Below are 10,290 nucleotides of genomic sequence, written 5' to 3'. Positions count from 1 at the left end.
ACGACCCTAATTCATTTTGTCTGTGGTAAATGGGACCATGAACGTTACAACCTGCAGATTGTAAACAATCTCACAAGACTTGGTAGAAACAGTTGAAGGTGATCAAATGTTATGTGACAATTGATATGAACAAAACTTAGCACACTGGGGAAGGGAAGACCGGGGGTGCCAAATCAATTCACTTAAGAACAAAACCAGACTCCCTATAGCAGGATCTTATCTTGGAAGTAATGAAATAAAAAGAGTTGACGAATAACATAAACCGGCTATGCCGGTGACTAAAGCTCTGGTACAAAGGTATGTGCGTTCAGTAATTAAGAGCGTGGATTGAAACGGGCTGGCTTGAAGGGGTGGTGTCCAATGTCCAGCTGGCGTCCAGATCCCCAATCTGCATGCCCGGGGACCCCCACAAAGCCACCCATCAAGGGATGATCTGGACTGAGAGTGGAGGGGAAGAAGTGCAACAACAACAACGACAACCAGAACAGTTGGAGTGCTAACGACGCCGTTCCTAACCAGGGACTCTTGGCTGCACTGCTCAGTCAGTCTACTACTGCGAGCCAACTGTCTGCCCGGCAGGAAAAAAAAACGCTTGGGCACTGCTGAAATTTAATGATTGCAGTCAATTTGGTATTTTTTACACTCAGTTCTTTAATGTCTATGATGGCAGGCAGGACTCGGAGAGTGACATCTGGCTCCTGTCCAAGATGAACATTGCATTAATGATAATTTTCTGCAAACCTTCCGTTAGCAAAACGAAACTAAAGTACAATTTCCCACCCCTTCTACCTCACCCATGGCAGCCCATCTTCCTTCCTGCTATTTCGAGTGTTATGTGGCAAGAAGGCTTGTTATCGCCGTCAAGAGATGGGTAGGAGCAGGAGGAATGAGAGCCAACCACAGACCAAAGAGAGGGAGAGACAGGAACAGTGTAAGTGGCCCGGAGAACAAGCGCAAGAAAAAAGATTTTGAGAGGTTTGTGAAAACACCAGGCATAGCAAGGGATGGTGCAGGAAAGATGACGGCATGAAACTCCAGAGTGTGAGAAAGAATTAGATTAGAGAGGGAAATGCTTTTCAGGCTGCAAGTAACGGATTGCTGTATGGACATGAAGCCATTTTTGTCCTCACTCATGCCGGGCCGCGACTCACCAGAATCCCCTGATAAGCTCAGATGGATTCGTTTGATAAACACTGTGGGATCCGGATGAATGAGCAGGGCTCGCTATCACTTGACGGCACACTCGGGATATGCCCTTTTGTGCCACCTATTGAATAATTCCGACTCCCTTGAACAATTTGTGTTGAAAGCTATGGAGCAAGGCTAATTTGTTTGTGCCTTGGTAAAATGTGCACATGGTTATTTCGTGTGTGGGACTGTAATATTTTAATATAATTGTTTTTCTTCAGAGCACTGGGGTTCATGTTCCTAAAGGTCCGCTGTCATTTAATGATATTAACAGAACATGCAGATTAACTATAGTCTAGGACGGTAGCATTATTAGCTTCCAATCGATAACAATGCCATTTTGGGTTGCCGATCGTCGAACCTCAGATGAAGAGGAACAATGCGGGTTTTCGCCCCGGACGTGGAACTACGGAAGCTCTTCACTCTCGCAAGGATCCTGGAGGGGGCCTGGGAGTATGCCCACCGGTCTACATGTGTTTTTGTGGATCTGGAGAAGGCGCGTATGACCGGGTCCCCGGGAGAAACTGTGGGAGGTGCTGCGGGGAGTATGGGGTAAGGGGGTCTATCCTCAGGGCTATCCAATCTTTGTACTCCCAAAGCGAGAGCTGTGTTCGCGTCCTCGGCAGCCAGTCAGTTTCGTTCTCAGTGGTGCTGGTCTCGCCAGGGCTGCGCCTTGTCACCAATCCTGTTTGTGATATACATGGACAGGATATCGAGGCGTAGTCGTGGTGGGGAGGGGTTGCAGTTCGGTGGTCTGAGGATCTCGTCACTGCTTTTTGCAGATTATGTGGTCCTCATTGGATCATCGGCCTGGTGGACCTTCAGCACTCACTGGATCGGGGCGGCGGTGTGAAGCGGCTGGGATGAGGATCAGCACCGCTAAATCTGAGGCCATGACACTTAGCAGGAAACCGGTGGATGCTTACTCCGGTAGGAAATGAGTCCTTAGCCCAAGTGAAGGAGTTCAGTACCTCGGGTCTTGTTCGCGAGTGAGGGTACTATGGAGCGTGAGATTGCCGGAGAATCGGAGCAGCGGGGGCGGTATTGCGTTCGCTTTACCGCACCGTTGTAACGAAAAAGAGAGCTGAGCCGCAAGGCAAAGCTCTCGATCTACCGGTCGATTCGTTTCCTATCCTCACCTATGGTCATGAGGGCTGGGTGATGACCGAAGGACGAGATCGCGGGTACAAGCGGCCGAGATGAGTTTTCTCAGAAGGGTGGCTGGCGTCTCCCTTAGAGATAGGGTGAGAAGCTCAGCCATCCGTGAGGAACTCGGATTAGAGCCGCTGCTCCTTTACTTAGAAAGGATCAGCTGAGGTGGGTTCGGGCATCTGGTAAGGATGCCCACTGGGCGCCTTCCTTGGGAGGTGTTTCAGGCACGTCCAGTGGGAGGAGACCTCGGGGAAGACCCAGGACTAGGTGGAGAGATTATATCTCAACACTGGCCTGGGAACGCCTCGGATCCCCCCTCAGAGCTGGTCAATGTGGACCGGGAAAGGGAAGTCTGGGGCCCCCTGCTTGAGCTGCTCCCCACGACCCGACCCCGGATAAGCGATGACGATGAGGATGAGGATGAGGATTATTTTCTGGAAGCAAAGAATCCTGATTCCTATAGACTATTTCTTTCCCCCCATCCCTTATGTATATATCAGTGACCTCATCTAAGAAATCCTCAGAAAATGGCAAACATGAAATTTGCTGTCAGGTTAAATAATAACATAGTTTCTCGCCATAATAATCTCGCTATAATTTGGTGCTGTCATCTACCTCACTCCCTTTGTGCAAATCACTTTCTTGATTAGTAGTTGTTTTCCCTCTGCAGTTTCATTGATGGGAAAATAACACGTAATCATCTATCTGTGATTCATTTCAGAATTGAGCATTTAATGACCATCCGCCTCACTTCCACAATGAAGACAAGAATATCAGAATATAGGCCTTATATAATATACTATAATATAGGCTAATAACACAGTGTTTCCCACACATTGACGAGACTATGGCGGCCCGCCATAGTCTAATTTCGGCCGCCATAGTCTCTGCGTGCACATGAATTATTATTATTATTAAAAAAAAAAAAAAAATTTTTTTTTTTTTTCTTTTTTTGCTCAGGCGAAGTTTGAAGACATCCCCCCCCCCCCCCCCCCCCGTCAACAATCGCTCCATACCCCCCCCGTCAACATCGCGCCATCCCCCCCCCCCCCCCCCCCCCCGTCAACAATCGCATCCCCCCCCCCCCCCCCCCCCCCCCCCCCCCCCCCCCCCCCCCCCCCCCCCCCCCCCCCCCCCGGTCAACAATCGCTCCATACCTACCCCCCTACCCCGTCAACAATCAACAATCGCCCCATACCAGCCCCCCCCCCCCCCCATAGTCTCCAAAATTTCTGTGGGAAACACTGTAACATATATGTCATGATTATAATACATCTATGAAATCAAAGCGTGACCAGTCTCTCTGGAGGCGGAGAGCTGTACAAAACACGTGAATGATGCTGATCAGTTTATAATACAAATGTAGCACCATTCAGTTTAACTGATCTGCAAAAATCTATCTAAAGCGGTCTAAAGCGGGCAGCTTAACTGTGCGTTCACATCAGAAGCGAATTGCGCTGCAAAGACGCTTTGGTCGCTCATAAAGTATCTGCCCGAATATTTCTGTTCGTTTTTGTCGCTCATGTCGTACAATTCAATTTTGCAGACGCATTTAAAGGAGACGTTTGCTTTTAGTACAGACAGCCATATCAAAGAGTGAACTCCAATACACTTTGGCCATATTGCAGAGACGGTTCTGCTTGTTGGATAAAGTGCTTCGACAGCAAGTAGGACAGTGATTCCCCTCCAATATATAAAAAAACCTCCTAAATGTGATTACAACCGAGAAAAAAACGTTGCGTGCTGTAGTAGGTTAGTTAAAATATGTTTCACTGATCTGCATCTGCAAATCATGATCTGCACTCATTTGTCGCTCACTGAAACAAATTGACATTGGCGCACATGGCTAATTTGCATAAATGCACAGGACTGGCTGGCTCCGCAAGGCAAATAATGGAACATATTTATCCATCTATCTAGGCCTATCTGTCTATCTACCTATCTATCTATCAACACGTGTCTAGTTTTAATGTGATGTATTTTGTGTATGTCCAGTCAGACTTGTCTCCCTTGTTCTGTGTGCATGGTCTTGTAGGCTACTGTCCTGTGTGAGCCGAATTACCTAAATGAATTCCCGACGATTTGTGAGATTGTCCCATTCATCTCCCACTGAAGATCCTTTCATCACAGAGCCTGTATCTAGTCCGCTTGGAGCTCAGCAAAGTGTCACACTTTTCTCCTGATTCGGCCGGGAACAGGCAGAGGGTTTTGTTTATTCTTCAACAGCCACGATTGCAAGCGTAGGGTACACAGAACTGTGAATTCAGCTAAGGAATACGTTTCTGTTGGTAAATACATTTGGTTGTTGTGTTAGTGCTTTTGTTTACCTTTTGTCTCATTGGAACATTTGGTATGATGAACGTTCATGGGAGTTTTGTATGCTTGTAAAAACCTGTTGCAGTAAATGGGCACATTAAAAAAAGCACTAAAGTAAAAGGGTTGAGAGCAAGTGTTAATTACAGGCAAAAAAACAGCCTTTTTAGGCTAGACACCCGCATACATCCCCACTAGACACCATACTTTTTCATTCACACTTTCGCTAGCTCCTTACAATCAGATTTGGTGGGTGTAATAAAGCTACCCGGTAACCCGAAACTGCCAGTAACAACTTCTGAAAGCAATTTGTGTCCATAGTTACATCTTACACAACATTCTCTATTTGTGAAAAAAGCAGCACCATTGACAGGAGGTCGTGCAGTAGATATGTTGATGAATGTAGCTGAGAAGTTGAGTGTGTTTGCAGGGTGTGCTGTGTGAGGATCTTCGTTTTAAATTCTCACCCCAATCCTGGCCCATATGGATTATACAAAGAATTTCCATTTAGGAATTATCCATTATGGAGGCGGCTTCAGACATGAAATGACATTTTTATAGAAGTCTTTTCTTCAAGGTGGTCGAGCAAGATTTTCTCTTTGCAAACTTGCATTTTTCATTTTGCTAAAACGCTTTTTCTATTGTCGTTGTTGAGATAATAATGCTTTCCACTTTTCCATTTTTTTTTACGTTAAGCTCTTTGGTATTTCCTTTAATTCCTCCGAATTGTAGGACTTATTATACATGAAAGATTACACGCCTTATGTATGAATTATTTCAGACTCACCACATTTCAGGCTATTTGTGTTGGTTATCTGCTGGAGAACCAACCGATGCCAGTGGTAAATATTATCTTGGATCTACTTTCTGTTCAACATCCATACTACATCCAAATCTTTCATCTTTAAATCTTTCCACATCCCACCTCAGATTCATATTGGGATCTGAATCCTTCTTTCCGTGCAAGCATGGTACACCCAGACCCCTTGAATGCTATGCTAAAAGGCAGTGTTCTACTGTCTCTTGTGTGCCAGCCAAACTCCCACCGGAGGGATTTCCATAGGCTTCCTATAGAACAGCTAAGACGATTGCCTTGCTGAGAGTAATAATCACAACTGAGGGAGCCTGAAGTCTAGGCAAATTATTTGCCAAAGTAACTTACTATCTCAAACTGAAAAACAAATGCCCTTATGGTGTGCCCAAGGGGATAATCCTATTCAATAGAATATGCTCAAGCACAGTTATCTCTGTAAAGTCGGTCCCATTTCATCCACGGGATCATTAACAATCTTTAAGATCATTTATAATTATTTGTGATAATCGTTTTGCATTCTACAACCTTGACTTGTTGAACATTAAGCTACCATTAAGCTCTTGCCCATTTTAAGAAGGGACCTGATTCATTACGGATATTAACCATGAGGCACTTCTTAATGTGGCCTCGGCACTAATGATGTGCACCGCCGGTGGATTTGATCTTGGGCGGGGGGGACGGACGCCCCAAGGAGCTTAACGGGCTGTCAGTCAGGCTGCTGGGCTGCAGTCCAGCCGAGCAGCCACAATGGCTGCTCCCACTCCTCATTAGGACCAAGGTGCATGTGCAGACGGGGAATTGTGGATAATGGCAAATGAAAGGCTGGCCGCACCCTTCTGAGGAAAGGGGTGGATCAGCAGGAGGACGGGCACTCGTATTAATCAAGGGGCACGCCGGAGGAGTCGTTTTGATGGAAGCGGAGGCGGCTCTTTGGTGGCCACCATTTTCTTCTACGTCTCAGAAGTAGATGTAAAGATGGCACGAGGGGGATTTGTCCCTTGCTGATCAAAAGGCGCTCTACTGGGAGTTGGACAGCACTTACTGTCTTCCTGCACTTTGTATGCCAATGCAATTGACAGTGTTAGCCATGGGTATCTAGCCAATTAAACCGGGGGACCGTTTTGCATTGACAAACCTAGTTGATCATCAGCATGTGACTCCCAGAAGAGGGGCCCTTCAAGATTTATTATTTGAAGCAAGTTCACTTTGTAAAAGTCAATTCTTCCGCCTTCCTAAATCTTTCTTTCACTAGCAATTTTTACTTTCAGATTTATTTTTTGCTGATGAAACTGCTGACCTGAAATCACCCTGATCATGCGTAAAATGTCTCACGGGACAAAAGACACATGCATCCATCTGTGCCTACAACTGTGAACTCGGCACGTGCCAAGTAATCGAGCATGATGTCGGAGCCCACAAAGTCTGCCTGACCGCCACCCCAACCCACTTCTGTCTGTTTCAAGAGTCACACCGAGATGCAGTTAAAAGCACAACGCTGGGCTTTTAGTTTGACGAAAGCTGCCTTTTTTTTGCTGGCAGAACAAAATGGCTTGTGGAAAAAAAATATTTCTTTCAGATTAGTCTTGTCCAAAACTGGACATTGACTTTTTTTTAGTAGTGAGTAGTAGTTCACACTTCAAGCCTAAGGGCTTAATTAGGAGTTATTGCTGAGATCCTTAAATAATACTTTCTACTATTTTAGCCGTCTTCCATATTGTATCAATGAGTGACTCTCGCCGGTGCAGGATCGAATGTTTAGGAATCCAAACATTGTAATTATCGGATTGTCAAACTAAATTAGTCCTGAAGAGGATTAATCTAACCCAAACGAGTACAATAATTTTGTGGTATGCCATTAGCACAGAGTAGAAGTCTCAACGCCTGATTGTGATTTGTTTATATATTTAATGCCTGTTGTCTCCAACAAAAGAGGTTTTGTGCAGAGTTTTACTTCTGAAACACAAACGACATCACAGCAGCTGTGTTTTCTCTTTGGTTCTGCACCGGGTCATGGAACTAAGCTGGCATGCCCTAATTATCTTAATCATGTTTTGATTTGATTTCCTGTTTTAAACATGGTTTGTCTGGTGTTTTAATACCAATTTGATTTCTGTTGGTTTCTCTCATTGAATAATACCCAAAATTGCAATTCTAAGGTTCCTTGAGTCTGTTCCGCTGTGCACTGCACGACAGTCTGATCCACACAGGCCAACAGTGTCGTCTGGGGGGGGTTCTGCAGTCTCCGTAGGCCAACGCCCCATCGGTGTGCGTACGATCTAAGCACCTGTACTTGCACGGTAGCAGCCACCATTTGCCCCGCCTTGTAGTCCCCACGCCGTTGTGTGACCACACACACCCGCCCCCTGGGAAAGGGCTCGGTCTCCCCTCCTACAATGTTTAATCCTGAATTATTTCTGTGAGCACCTATTCAAGACGGGTGGGCCGGGGAGCGAGGTGAGAAATAGGGTCCACGGTCATAAGCTCTCTGTGAGCCGCTCCCTGGGTGTGGAGGGGACGCACTCGAAGCATCTCACAATATGAAAAAACTAGATTTTCGGCCTGGACTCCATCAGCTTGTGTCTCCATGTAAATGAAAGCTCTCTGTTATGTGTGTTTGTGTCCTACACACTACCAACTGGACAGGCCCGCCCTTAAAGGGGGATAAAGGGGAAGGCTTTTAGGGGCCCATTTAGCCCCTCTCAAAGGGAAGGTTTATCCTAAATAATTATCCTAATAAGTAAGATAATTGGCTAACAACGAGATAACCACCTATTATCAATCAAACATAATAGATGTAATACAATTTGAATTTGGTTATGGTATCTCCTTTGTTGCAAGTAATAACGTTCACAACATTTTGCAAAACATTGACAAAAAACCTTTGTTGCATATGTTGTGTGGTGATGGATGGCACGCTTTTATTGTCTCGGAGCACTTGCGTCCGATGCATGCTGTCGACTTGCTCCATAAATGCTTAATTGTATCGGTGGCTAATTGTGTTGGGAGTTCTATACCGTCGAGCACCCCTTTAGCACCAGAAAGAAATCATCTCTGGAAAAAAGGGAAATGGTGAAAAGCACAAACAAAATTAATAGGGAAAAACTAATTAAGGGTTGGAATTTCTTGTTATTGTATCTTTGTAGCGCATTGATTTGGAACCATTGTAAGACGGCGTCATCCCCATTATTCAAAAAGAATGCGCACCCTGTAAATGTATTCAGTATACTCAATTAACATTAACTCATTTCACCACATTGCGTTTAGAAGGGCCAATCCCCTGGATTGGCCGTCATTTGTCTCTTTGTTTTTGGTCTTATTCCAGCGTCAATGTTTTGCTTAACCTGGGTAGGGAAACTGATTGGCCTTTGTCAGGGGATGAGCTAGCAGGGTCAAATAATTCCTCTAGAAGATTCGAACATGGGCTCGTCGTTGGCTCCTTATAGTATCGATTGCATAATGCCGAGCTCACTAACCATCTGCCTTGCATACATGCCTGCAATATCGACACCGTGACCACACCTCAATCCAAGCCTATCAATCATTTTCATTCAATATCAAAGCTTTTGCTCGGCAAATAAACTAAATTCATTTAAATCCTGTTGGCTGTGCTAGATCAACCAAGAGATCAACACTGATCTTCTACATGCTGGATCCAATCCAGATGGGACACTCTTAAAGTGGACCCAGTTAATACTGGCACATCATAACAGTTGGTAGAATTATGTAGTCCCGTCTGTGTTCATCGGCTCACCACACAATTAGGCTTTTTCCATCACGTTGGAATCCAAAATGAAGCCTTCATACGCAAAGGGAGCATGGGTACTATGACCTAGATACTAGGTTTTGATTGGTTGAAGTGATTTATTTGCAGGCTAGAGCCCTGAAAAATCGACCTTGGTGATGAATAATAATAATGCTTTTTTTGCTGAAAAGAGATACCTACTTGCACCCCAAGAATAGCTGTCACAAAATACTGGCATTCATTTGTTCCAATATGAAAGTAGTTGCTATCAAATTCTTCACATATAACCTTTAAGGTCGAGGGAAAAGGTGAAAGTATGAGTATTCACTCATCTTAGTCTTCTTAAGCTTCATCATTCGCCCTCTCACAGCGTTGAGGATATAATCTGAGGGGGTTAAAATTTGAGTGATTTTATTTGATATATAATCTAACATCCAACTTGGAAATAAGTGGTAAATGTCGACAAGCTCATAAAATACAAAGAACAGTCAATACTCAGGCTTATGTGCAGATTTGGCAAAGGGGGAAATAGAAAATAGCCTATTTCCCGCAATCAAACGTGTCTTAAAGTATTGCATAGCGAACACAGTCATATCGGTGAGTTAAGAACTCTGTTTCTAATCCAGCTGCCCACTCTAACTGAAGCTGAAAAAAGCATTTTAAAATACATGTACAATTCAACAACTGGGGGGGTCCATTTAGTCCAGGCGGGCTTGAAATACACTGAGGGGAAACCTTTTGTACAAAGGTATCAGCGATCCACTATTTTAAGCTTAAGCTCAATCAAATATATATATATATAGTAACATTTGTAGTATGGCACTGGCCGCTCATAATGAGGTGGCAGGCTAACGTCTCTTAATTTTACGCTGTGTGGATGAGGATGCTTAACCTTTAGTAATGGAGCTACAAGCATGTTCCACATTCCGCCATCCTGTTCCACTCAGCATATATTTTGTGATAAAGAGCCAGACTGCCTGAAAGGTATCATTGGGTTCAGAACCAGAGGCTTGCAATCGTGCTCAACACATTCCTGAGCATGTGTAATCGTCAATGATGACATTTATTAATTTGTGGCTAT

Source organism: Gadus chalcogrammus, chromosome 21 (genome assembly GCF_026213295.1).
Source record: "Gadus chalcogrammus isolate NIFS_2021 chromosome 21, NIFS_Gcha_1.0, whole genome shotgun sequence".
Classification (NCBI taxonomy): Eukaryota; Metazoa; Chordata; class Actinopteri; order Gadiformes; family Gadidae; genus Gadus; species Gadus chalcogrammus.
This window is presented reverse-complemented; position numbering follows the sequence as displayed.